Source organism: Anopheles stephensi, chromosome 2 (genome assembly GCF_013141755.1).
Source record: "Anopheles stephensi strain Indian chromosome 2, UCI_ANSTEP_V1.0, whole genome shotgun sequence".
Taxonomy (NCBI): domain Eukaryota; kingdom Metazoa; phylum Arthropoda; class Insecta; order Diptera; family Culicidae; genus Anopheles; species Anopheles stephensi.
In genome coordinates this window covers 570714-583781 of record NC_050202.1, presented here as the reverse complement: position 1 = coordinate 583781, position 13068 = coordinate 570714, and the positions used below count along the sequence as shown (strand labels likewise).

Sequence of the window (13068 nt, the reverse complement as noted above, 5' to 3'; positions counted from 1 at the left end):
CATGATAATAAGCTTTGATATCTGCCCTCTGGGCGGCAAGAGGTCACAAAGTTACTGCTAACCTTCCGATCCAAAAGCACGGTTATGATTATCGATAAAGGAGTGGTAGTAAAAAAATGTTCAAGGAAATTTTTGGGGTTCGGGATTAAGCAATAGCCCGAACGCATCCATGGGCTAGCATTTTAATGAAGATAATTTCATTTGACGTTCGGCGAATTAGGTTAATGAATGGGGCTGAATCGATTAGCTTCCATATTTAGCTTCGTTATGGTTGCCCTTTTCGAATGTTGTTTTTTGTGGTATGATGGTTTTAAACCCACTGTTGAATGATATTGAAATTATCAGAACAACCATCGTTCAACCACAGAATACTTTCCATCGCATGATAGAATGTTATCCATGAATGTTTGGCATTTCCGAGCAATCGCCCAACAATGGAATGAGCTTCCTGCTCCGGCATATGAACCGTATTTTCTCTTTAATTTTTCCATACACGGTGTGTGTACGAGTGTGTGCATGTGTGGAGTTGGGCTTAAACACACATTGTATGTTAAAATCATACCACCAATAGCATTAGCAGAATCGAATGAACCAGATCGGCAAACAATCATCGGTTTTCATTTTCCATGCGGCAGCATACTTGCTCATGATGCGGGCATGGATGTGTGCACCATTCCTTCATTCCTACCCGGATGTCGGTAATCTCGTTCTCGGAAAGGGAAACGAATCCCGATGCATCCGGACCGTTCTTACGGCAGCAGTCTTGGAAACAGGTTTTGCAGGCTTCATAAATTCCTTTCCAAGAAATGCGTGAAACGAATATCTCATCAAAGGTACATATTTCCAGCCCAGATGTATGCTCGATCGACTGCGAAAAGAGTGCCGACGCATGCAGTCATATTTCGTACTGCATACACGTGTTGGGGGAGCGTCATTACAAAAATGTTCCCGTTACATAAAATACATCGTTTTCCAATTTATCCGTCAAAGTTTTTCTTTTTCACTCGCCATTACCCCTTTGATGCATCTATTAAAACACGTTAAAGCTCGGGTAATCGATAACTTTGGAAGGAAAATCTTCACTCATGGCACTGGCACTCACTTTGACTTTCGGATGTAAGCCAGATCGTCTTACTTCCGTCAGCAACACTCGATACAGCAGCAGTTCCGATTTGGCCATTGATAGCGTTGAAAGAAAACGTCGCTTGAGCAACAGAGAGTTTAGCGACCAGCACATAATGCAGTCGAGTTTTTCGCCTTTTTTTTTCTTCCAGACTCCATTCAACCGGCTCGGCGCTGTCGATGACAGACGTTCTCCGTAGCAGATACGCTTCATATAAAATCTCATTTCCTCCGCTCCAGTTTCTTGTGCGAATGCGATTCCACCTCGGTCGCCTAAGATTGCTCCTTCTCGGATCATCTGAGTAAAGCTAGATGACGATCGGAAAAGGGCATTGCTCGTTCTGCAGCTGTCTCTATGTGTGTGTTCTTAAATTTCCTATAGATTTCCGCCCAGGCGTGCGAGGCACCCAACTACCACACTGACCCCGAATGGATTGTTTATGTGCAGTAAATTAATTTAGCTAAAGGTTGGAAAACCGAGCATGTTACGCACGTGTTTCGAACTCTCCGAACCTTAGCCAATGCAGCCGGCAAGATAGACGTTGTTTATTAATTTACAATAATGAATACTCGGCAAAGAAGAAATCACCTTTGATTTCACCGGGTTTGCAGTCGAGAACAGAAAGTACGGTCGAGTCGCACGCCTTAAAGCATCGATTTGTGACCAAACTTTTCATGCTGAGTTCATAACTTTTTCATAACAAACGAGCACTCGGCGGCATTGTTTACCGAAGCAGTTTTCCACGAAGACCTGTTGGCATCGGTAGACCTGTTCCATCGAACGGGTTCGTATCGCTCTGCAAAAGCTTGAGATAAACCGAACGCTGAAGCGGTTTGTTTGCCTTTATCGACAACTTTCTATTGATTTTAATATCATCGTCCCGCACCGATCTCTTGCCCGCCCGATCACATTCCGGTGTGGGTTTTCCTCGAATCATTGCAGCTCGGTTCTGTGAAGCAGAAAGAATCCGTCCGCAGCATTTGATGCACACCGAGGAGCCACACAAGCGAGCACGAGCGAAAGCAAAGAGCGTAGCGTATAATTTATCTTCACAATGCGGTGCCCATCTTCAGTTTATTGTTTGCTTCAATTGAATTTGTTACACCGAAACGGATGTAGCGACCTAGCTAGCCGGACCTCGACCGGTTTGAAGAGCTCTCGATTGCACGGATGCACGTTGCGATTTCGGTACCGCTTAGCTGCACGATGCACCCAATTCTTTGTGCAGTACATTGGCAACATACACGAAGGCGGACGGGTATGGACCACCTCGAAGTGCACGCCCGGCGTATAACAAGGACCAGCAGATACGACCGTCAGCGTATAATGGTGACGTGGAATTGAACGGAATCTTCTTCTATCAATTATTGGGCTGGGTGCCGGCAAACGGTGACACATGTACTCAATTAGGGAAAATTAAATTGATTGCAACACTCTATCAAATCAAGCTTTGCTCGATCCGGGACGTGTTGTGCGGCTTTGGAGTTGGACTCTTCGCGCTTGAAGCTATGAGCTGCTCGGCTGCCAGAACATGGTTTCGTTCACTTTACTTCCACGTTTCGGGCTACACCTCACCACACCACCCCTCCGCCACTTTGTCAGGATTGTGTAGAAAAATGTTTATTCACGTGATGCTGCGGTTGGTCTGAAGGTTCGCATAGACAGATCAATATTGCACTCGTAAAAATGATGTTGAATGGGCCTGCTGTTTGGAGCGCAGCAGCAAATAAGAATTGTATCGAAAGCCAATTTGCTGAGTGTAGCTGAAATAATTGAAGGTTTGCGTGCGTTTGACTGGAAGGTTGAAAGGCAGGGCACGTACTCCGTGTTTGCAGTGTGTTTTAAAAGATCAAATGATATTAAGGGGGCAAATAAATCGTTCTGCTTTACGTCCGTCGTAAAGCACTCGAATAATGTAGTAAGAGTGCTAAGAGTAGATTAATTTAAGAATTCTATTGCAAAACATCAGTCGATAAGGTGCCCTGTTGAAGACAATACATTAATAGTTATATGTTGGTAATCATATTAAGCAGTTCCTTTATTTCCTCGATCTCCGGTTCTAACAAAAAATGGACTTTTGTTTCCAAATGACTCCATCAACATCAATGTTTATCCATTACATTACAAATTGCCCTCACACCGACCGAGCGTTTGTTTTCGTCTTTCTTGCTTTCTTGTGTGTGTTTCCATGTCGTATCGGAAAAACCATCACACCAAGGTCGTTTGCGCTAATCTCAACCCATACCCACAGACACACGAGAGATAGCGAAAAAAGTCCGTACTCGATTCCGCGATACGCGGTGCCGCGGTGTTGGTGGTGATTACTCTTCAAACATACTTTGAAATCCATTAACCTTGACGCGCACAGTCAGTCTCACAGGCTCGCCGGAAAACCGGAAATCACACCAACACCAAAAAAAGTGAATCCATTGAAAGTTCAAACGAATGGCATCCATTTTTGCCGAAGCACCCCAATCGGAAAAGCGGCCGGGGAAAACAAACTTACATCACCTTCTGTTTGTCCACCATATTGTGAGCTTGTAAGGTTCGTGTCCTTCTGCGCCGGGAACTAATCTACACGCTTTTTGCCATTATTGGCCTGTGGCATTGGTACGCAAACACCAACCACCAGCCACCAACCACCATGATGTGTTTATCATCATTAAAAGTGCGTACATAAACGCATACACAGGCACTCACAGGCGAGCATGTGTGGGCATCAGGCGATCGTATTTTACTGCAGCGGCGAAGAAAAATCAATTTCAATTAAGCGCACGTCGTCAACATATGCCGCTCTCGACGGGTGGTCATGAGTTGGCTTGCCGACGCTTGAGGACGCTCAGGACGCTGAGGAAACTCGACGATGCCTCAACTTCCAGGTTTTGTTTTTTTCTACATCCTTTTTTCTGTGCCATCTTTTCCCCGAGCAAATATGGCCGAGGGAAACTTTAGCCACGTTAAACCGGACCGGAACTCTTCTTTCGGAACTCTCCGGACGGCGGCTCTCTGTTTCAGACTCTGCTGCTGATGATGATGATGTACTTTAATTGAACTCACGCTCACACTGCCCCTGCCGGTGTTGTTAAGCGGAAATAGAAGCGGAACAATACATCATCATGTTGTAGTTTGACTTTTCCTTCACCAAGGAGGAACCCGAGAACCAATCCGGCGATCGGGGAAGAAAACAAAAAGAAAAGCGCTGACTCCACTGTGGCTAACAATACACGTGCACCTGTACAAATGGACCGGGCCTCTCTCGAGGGAACGGATTGTTGGGTGAACTTTTCCGGTTTCTACCGTCCCACTCGGCTCGGCCACCGGCACACCGTGGTGGCCGTTTGTTTTTGCTATCGCTGTCGTCCTTTGTTGTCAAACGGAAATACAGCCAGACGTTCCTTGAGACGCACCGTTTCACATGTTTATCGTGTTGAAATGATTGAGGGGCACAGTTATGCTTTTGTGTTAGCTCGTGTGCCTCATCTGCACTAAACTGCAGCGAGCGGTCTGCTCGTGGCGGGTTTATGTGGAGCATAAAAGAAATGGCTTTGCTCTGGAAGGCAGACATATAAACAAAACGCAAAGCAATTTTGCATCACAATCACCCGAAACAATGCACGAAACAGCGAGTCAAGAGGAAACTTGAATCCTCACAGGACGGAGGAAAGCTGTTCCCCGATTTTGCTAATGTCTTAATCCAAACGCTTCAACTGTGCCAGATGTGTCTGGGTCCACTTGCAGCAACATGTTGGCGGTGTACCTAATCGAATTATTTATTTCATAGTTCATTAAACCACTTTCAAAGGACCTGCTGTGCGGGACAAATATTGTGACGCAAACTAGCACGAGTGAGCGAGTTTTAAACTCACATCATCCCACAACTTCTCGTCCTTTTGGGAGGATCTCAACCCCAGAATGAACTGATTTTGAATACAATAAGTTGGTCTTGGTCGGTGCGAAGTGTGTTGCCTTGCGTTTGACCGCAGCAGTGAGTGACGAAGGCAGAGGGGAGCTAACAAAACATTTTTCCCTCTCGGAAAATGAATCCTACCGCATGCCAGATCTCTGTTTTTCTTTGGCCAGGTTAGGAGGTTTGCCTCGCTGCAGCATAATAGCACTGCACTGCTTGCACTTGCAGGTTGGCAATCATTCTAAGCAGATGGTGAAACAAGGCGACAAAGTTGGGCAGACTGCTCGGTCCGGACTGCTCAGCTCCACAGAAAGTGCCCGCGGGGTAAACACTCGGGACCACTTGTTTGGATGCTACGGTACGCCGAACGGAAGCTAAACCCTTAAATCCCACAGAATAAATCCACCACGGCTTATTTACTTACCTTTCCACCGAAGCAGTGCCGCGGGAATGAGAGCGAATCACGGTGTTTGTGGGTATTTCGGTTGGTAAAAAGTGGTTGATGCTATTTGCCTGTTTGGAGTTTTTTTTTTTTGTTGCGCTTCCTATCAGGAGCAAATTTGTTGACCGGCAGCAACTTTGCTAGACAGGCAGTCTGATCTTTTCAAACAGACACTTGCACATTCACTTTTAAAATTTTAAAACTATTTGTTTCACCCACTCGCAAAGATGTGCAATTTGTTCGCTTAACATTCACTGAACTAGTTCACTTGAATACTATTTTTTGTTTCATTTAATATACACGCACAATATAAAGCATTCTCTAAGATTCGGCATTAAAAATCGCTTTGATTACTTATCACTATCTGTTACAAATTCAAACGTAGAGCTACAGCGTGAACTTCAATTGAGTCCGTAACGTACTGTACGAGCTGAAGGAACTGCAGGACGACCTTACGCAGTCCGCACCGAAACGTAACTGACATCTTCGGTGCTGATACGAGCTGATAGGGGCTGGCATTTGTACAGCTACAGCTCGTGCCAACGCACATCGTAAGCATCTGCTGGTCTCCCTCAACAAACCTGTGAGCATGAGAGAAGATGCAGGGTTTCCATCTCACTGGTGATTGTGAACATTTGGCTCATTTTGCAGTAACAGTGATTTTCATGAAAATAAAGTATAATTGATAGAAATTTTCAAAATAAGTAAGAAATTAAAAAGAACTTTGTTCATGTCAATATTAGACCAATAAAATACCTCTCTTCAATAAAAACATATTACTCAAATCCGTGCCATCACTGTGAACGAGAGTCGTCAGAGAACGATGCGAAACAGTCTCTCTCTCTCTCTCTCTCTCTCTCTCTCTCTCTCTCTCTCTCTCGCACTGGGTACGAAAATGAGTCTCTTTCGTGAGAGCCGTACTCCACTTCGTTCGGTAAACAGAAGGAATTAATGCCAGCTGTTGATGGTTTGGATAAAAACATTCAACAAGTGTTCTCCTTTTGCACAGCGACGGGAACGGGAAGTGGAAGCAGTAGGGCTAGCTGTATACAAAAGGGCGCCACAAGATGATGTTGCCGTTGTTGTAGTTATTGCTGCTCTCCACGCGTGTTTGGTTGCATTGCACTGCGAGTATGATGAGCCCAACGAATGAAGCGAGCAGAAAGGCAGAGCAAATCGTGCCCATGTAAATAAGAAAAGCTTCCTTGTAAGCTACGAACATCTTCCCAACACGTGCTCCTGTCGCCGAAGAACGCACAGTCTATCCTGACAACAGGGGAGACAAAAAAAGATGGAAAATCCCGTTTTTCATCCCGTTTTTCCACTTTCCCGTTGGCTTCCGCTAATGGTAAGTGTAAGCGGTGCGAGTGAAGTGGAGGAAATCTCTCCAAAATGCTTTACGCCAAGACGCCAGCGTGTCGGCGGCTACATCATCCCGGCATCATTGACAACGACCCTTCACCCCGTGTGGGCCAGCTGGCTCGGCCGATGCTGCTGGCCGTCTGTGGGCCTGTGAGGCGAAAGGCAATCGGTACACTGATAGACAGCCACATGCATACGGGTGAAAGCAATACATTCGCAGCGGCTTACAGATAACAGGCGCATGTTTTTTTATTTACACATAAATTGATGTAGGCAGATGCGTGTGGGAAGTAAACTCACACACGGTACTGCGAATCAGTCAAGGACAAGGCAGCGAGCGAAGTGATGAAGATTAAAGTGAAACTAAAATGTAACGTGAAGGTATGCTGTTCGCCTCCACTAAACGCAATGTTGTTCCCCAGTGCCGAGTGTCATAATATCATAACACAAGTGGCTCTTGTCGGTGATGCGGAAATAAACTGCCAATATATCTCTCTCCCATGCGCGGAAAAAGCAGAGCAAGTTTTTTCAAACAACAGCGTCAAGTACAAACAATCATGCGTCTCCATTCGCTCCTTTCGAGGAATTAAACAACTTTCTTCATAAACGCGCACGATGAAGTAAGTTGGGCAAACATATTGGCAAATTTTGGGGAATCGAAATTGTGTGACTTGCTGCAATATGATGTCTTCAAAGTGCTTTAAGCAAGCCTTCGGGATTGCACCCATAATAAAGATGATAGCGAACCATTGATCAACTTTTTGGGGGCTATGAAAAGTTTGGTTTCAGCTTTAAGCACGGATTTACGACGGACGGGAAGTTTTGCCGAAACGATGCAATAATTCAATTGGTTGAAGTTGAATTACCTTGCCATCTGTTGCAAACGATTCGTTTATCACACGTGTTCATCGACGTGTAGATGTGTTGAACATTGTAATACCGCTTAAAGTAATTTATGTACGAAAAGCACCATAATCCGCATTTCACACTCTGTTTGAAATATGTGTAAAAGAAACGTATTGCAATTTAATCGAGCAAGGAGATAATCCTTTGACTTTAAGTTGCACTTAAAGCTGTTGCTTGTTTTTCTAGGAACATTGTAGAACAAAATAAAATGGTACAAAAGCTTTCCATTTTCTATGGAATGTAATTACGATTTAATTTAAACAATCCATCAATAATTATATTCGCTTACAAATAGTATCTTACAGCATTTTCGATATGAGTCTATTATGTACAAAAACTATTCACTCAATTTCAAGAACTTGTTCGTTAATTAGTGAGCAACAGCAGTGCGTTTATTATTTTTACATTCATTTTTTTATCATACTCATACTCAATACCTATTGGTTGGACTGCATTTATTATACTGTTTGTGTGTGTGTGCACGTTTCATTCAGCGAAAAACAATATGAACAACTCATTTGATATATGTTATTTAGCACGCATGATATCCATCCAACGGGCACCAATTTCATACCAAATGCCAGTCCGATGCATCAGAAGTGCATAATTGAAATACAATCACTGTTGAAAACTATTTCCCACGAAAGTTCAAATGCCTACCAAAGGGTACACCAGCCCCAATAATACACTCGAATGGGATGGAGGTAAAAGCGAGAGCACCATGAGCGGGGCAGTGGATAGCAGCCGTGTAGAATATCGTTCGTTATGCATTTCACCAAGGAACCGGGTTGATTTTCACTCCCACGATTGGCCACCGACTTCCGGTCGATTGCATTTTAACGGAGTACGTGTGTGTGTGTTGTGAACCACCGGTCTGAGGATGGTTTTGAGTTGTGAATGACTGTCGATTCGTACAGCCAGCGTCCATGCCATTGACGGGTTATAAAATCTTCCGCTGAACTGCTGGATGCTGTAACAGGCTTCATCATTTGAACGGTTTCTCGAAGTTTAGTTTTACAAATTATTAGTCGTTAGTCGTACCGTGGTAAGTTTGTCAGCAACAGCGAGGACCAGGAGTTATTTATGTAACTAATATTTGTCATGACAACTCGAGCGATTTTCGTAACATTTTACCTATAACGTATCGAATTTAAGCTCGGATGTTGGTGCTAGATTATGCTTTCGAATAAAATAAAATCATCGGATCAGTGGATGCTAACGATCCACTCGAGCTAGCTGCCAACGTTTATGGAAATTTCTAAACTCATTGACTACATTATGCATCCAAAAACGAATCCGAGAAGCGATCGAAAAATGCCAAACTGCTCAACAGTCAAGCAAATATTTATCACAGGTAATTTATTTGTAGGTATTTGTACGAGCTGGTATGAATTTGTTTGCAGCATTCAAACTGTCCACTCGCTGGATTCTGGCTAGATCCTGGACAAATATTTGCTCGCCAAGGGTAATGGTGCTGATGCTATTTTCGCATTTCAGAGCAGCGTTACGATCCGAACTTTGACGGAAGTGCCAAGCAGTGGGAGTGTATGCTCCGCAAATGGGGATGCGAAAGAAGCTTTCCGAAACCATTAGGGTCGACGGATGCTACTGGAAGTGAAACATTTTTCCAACAAATACTGGTCGAGCGAGCAAAACAGCAAAAGAGCCGTTGGTCATTGGGTCGATTAATGATTGATGGTTTTTTTTTGTGTGGGGATCGGATGGGTGCGGGAAAAAGGTAGAAAGAGGGAGGGTGGAAGTTTTTTTTTTCAGACAAATGTTTGCCAAACTTTGCCAGCTAAGAGGTATTTTCAGTTTCATTATTCCTGCAAATGTAAAACTCAAAACCCCGGTTCGATGGTGGAAAGTGCTCCTATTTTCATTCTCCGCAACCATGATGATGTTTAAGCTTAAAGCTATTGCTGTACCCATTTCCACGCGTATCAAAGCAAAATAAACATGCAAAACTTTATCGATAGCCGTGTATATTTACGCGTTCAATGAATTTAATCGCCAAAAAGATTTACAGCCCATTGGTGGAAAGGCCCGACCGAAACTAGGTTAACTTGCCAAATTAGCATTTGCTTCGATAAATATTCATTAACCCGAGTATCCAATGATTGGGACGAAATGAATATAAATAATCGCACAACAAACCGATGGCAATGATTTTATGTCCTAGTCCTGGGTAACAAATCGATTAGCGAAATTAAATGTTTCCTATTGACTGTCTAGTGTTGAGCGGTACTCTTTGTTTGTTTTATTGGGCTTTTAAACATGTTCCCGTGTTTATGGGTTATAAAACCTTTTTTTTACTTTCTAGAACGTTGTTTAGTGAGTTTAAGGGTATTTTCTAAGGGCTGAAAAAGCTCAAGATACTCAAATTATAATCAAACAACCATCGCACAGGGATACTTTTTTTTCGCAATGATGTTCACAACAATTTCTTAAATGAATTACAGAAGGACGTTTTCTTTGCACGAATGATGACACACTCTCATGGCATCTTCAAGTAAGAGTCCCCACGACCATCATCCATGCTTATCTGGTTAGCCAGTAGTTTTCCATCGCTCGCTTACTGTGCGTAAGTTCATCCGCCTGTCGCTATCTGCATCCAGTTTTCCAGCTTTCCTCCACACACCATTATCCACATTTAACAGCTATCACATGCAATTGTTCGATTCAATTAAAGTGGACGGAGAAATTATTTACCACTCGTTGGAAATTACTGTGAACTCATTATACGCCGTCCCGTTTTGTTGCTAAGCCAGCAGCAGCAAGCCTTCGGTTCCATCCATTCCAGTAGTTGTTCAGTGGAAACATTGGTGCAGTCTTGTTCAGGGCGGACCTGGAAAGCCTCAAGTTCAACAGTGCTTAATTGATGCTCCATGGTATCAGCTTAACCTAGTCAAGGTGAATCGTTATGGCATCGGTTGGATGAAATATTTGTTTGATAATCTAATTATACATTCACCAGGAGCTGGCGCACGTACCTTCTGACAAACTTTGTGTATCCTTTTGCCTTCCGTTGTTTATTGATTGTTATTTTAATGTTGCTAGAGCAAACTGTCTAATTGCCTTGCGAAACGCACTGTTAAAGCTTCCTTCTTCACTGCGATACTTTTAAAATAACCTTCCTTTAACAAAAAAATGATTGCTTGATAGTCTGCATCAAATAGACGATACTGTTACCGTTACGTTGTATCTCATTTCCCAATTTTTAATGTTAATTCCTGATTGCCTGCACTATCGAACACAATTGATCCCATTTTGCGATCATTTATCCACCCCACACACACACACACACACAAAGTAATTGATTGCAGAAAGGAAGTACGGTGAATTAATTATTTCATTACATTCAATTACACTGCACACAGGTCTTGGAAAGGCTCATGCTGTGCGTCTTAGTGGTGCAGAAGGCTTAAGAAGTGCATAAACTGTTTGCAATTATCCGTAACCCTTTTCTTCGCTCGGGTTGTGCGGCTGTATCTTTATTTTTAGTGGCATTTTATTCAGTGGCCGTGCCCGTCGTGGACCGTCTATGGATCGTCTATCATCCTGTAAAATGCACAATTAAATGCAATTACTGTGTCGTGCACTCACTGCTGGAAGAACATTTATCTAGCTCATTCAGCGCGGGTGCAGAGCGTAAGACTAATATCCTAGCCATCATCAATAAGGCTTGACAACGCAGAAGAAAAATAGTATATGCGGAAATAATTGTTATTTTAATGAGTATGCTTCTGTTGGTATTTTTATCATTTCAATGTGTGCAAGGACTGTTATAAGCATTTCCCCCAACGAGTGAAAGGGCAGGAAGTTTGCTTGTCCAAACACAGTTGCGACCTCAATTCAAATTTTCGGTTGTTTGAAGCGCTTCTGACATGCTTGGAGATACCTTATGGTAAGAAAAAGCTTTTTGGTAAACAGTTCAAAACTCATCAATAAAGGTCACATACGCTCGAGGCTCACTGTAAGAAAATTTACTGGCAATTCTTGGGTACAAAGCGGTTATGGACGTAAATTATTTTAAAGTGCAATATTTACCGTGACAACACACTTGCTGAACGATATTAAATTAACTCCGACAGGCATCTCCCCAAGGAAGCCCATGCGCCACGGTGGCGATTGTGCGTGGAACTCGTTCACACTCAACTTTTAACTCACTCGCCTGCCAGGACACATCGTGCGACATAAAAGTTGTTTTCCAACCAGCAAGAACAAACAATGGCACTTATTAAGCAAAGTTTAACTAAGAACCGTTTCATGTCCCGGTGTATCAATGAAAGTGGTGTCTGTATCCTCTGCAGCGAGCCGTGTTACAACCACTGGGAAAAGGGTTTCGTTCTCACCGACAACAATGGATGTCAAGAGTGAGATGAAAATGAAGGAGTGCGTTTTTCTTAATCTCTGTGAAAGCTTTTCCACGGCTCGTTCGACGCGTGTTGCTGGAAAATGTGAAACGTACTTAAAAAACTTTTTCAAGCGCTTGACAAGACCTTTCATGTCTCCACAAAAGTGTTTGTGTGCGTTTGGTTTTTTTTTTACCATGAAATATTACACCACCAAAACATCGCTGTCCTCTGGTGGAGATGGTACTGGTGGTGACGCAAGTCATTATGTATCCGTTACACATAGACCCACTCGGAATGTGCCCAATGTATCCCTTTCGGTGGGCCAGCAAGTCCACACGGTCGGCCGAACGAGCACATGTGGCTTTTGCGTATTGACCTCCGGTCCAAAAGCCAGCCACGTCGTTTATCACATTATCCCTCGATTGTAAAGCGATAGCCATTGTTTATCTCCTGTCTCGGTGTGGCAATGCCGGTGTGGCGAGTGAAAGCTCTCACCTGACCCGGGTCATAATTCTTCCGCATTCGGGTTTCATATTGCCAGAATCAGATTAGGCGCCGGTACGCACGGTTCAAGGAACGCCCTGTTGCCTGCAAGTCCTCCAGTGAGATTTTTCGCTGCTATCCACACTCGGCATCGGGCCCGGACCATGACGCGGTTGCTGCTGCTGACCAAAGATTTGTTATCGGAGTTGCTGGTGGATTTCGGGAGGTGAATTTATGGTTATTAAACTAACCCAGGGGCGAAAACGACTCGTCGGCAGTGCAGCGACAGAGAGGTTCTGGCCGGCGAGCGCCATCATCACGAGGTTGTGGTCTGCTCGTACGCCGGCCATTATTAAGTTGTTTATGAAATCCACCGGAAGCTACCGGAAAGTGCAGTGACGCTGGCCTACCGAGCCTACCGACGCCCAGACGCCAGTAAATTTCGTCGAGATGACGTTTTAATTACGAGTAGCGTAACCTAATCATC

The 13068-nt window shown here is 43.8% G+C and overlaps 2 protein-coding genes across 3 annotated transcripts in view; one reads left to right on the top strand and one right to left on the bottom strand.

Moving 5' to 3' along the window:
* LOC118507167 (neuropeptide Y receptor type 2) overlaps positions 1-6110 on the bottom strand; it is a 54021-nt gene extending 47911 nt beyond the window's left edge. Inside the window, exon 1 of the mRNA XM_036045231.1 lies at positions 5455-6110. The gene's annotated coding sequence lies outside the window, so the exon portion shown is untranslated. The remainder of the gene's footprint in view (positions 1-5454) is intronic.
* Positions 1-13068, top strand: part of LOC118507175 — a 118322-nt gene that overhangs the window by 99528 nt on the left and 5726 nt on the right. The gene's annotated exons all lie outside the window — the stretch shown is intronic.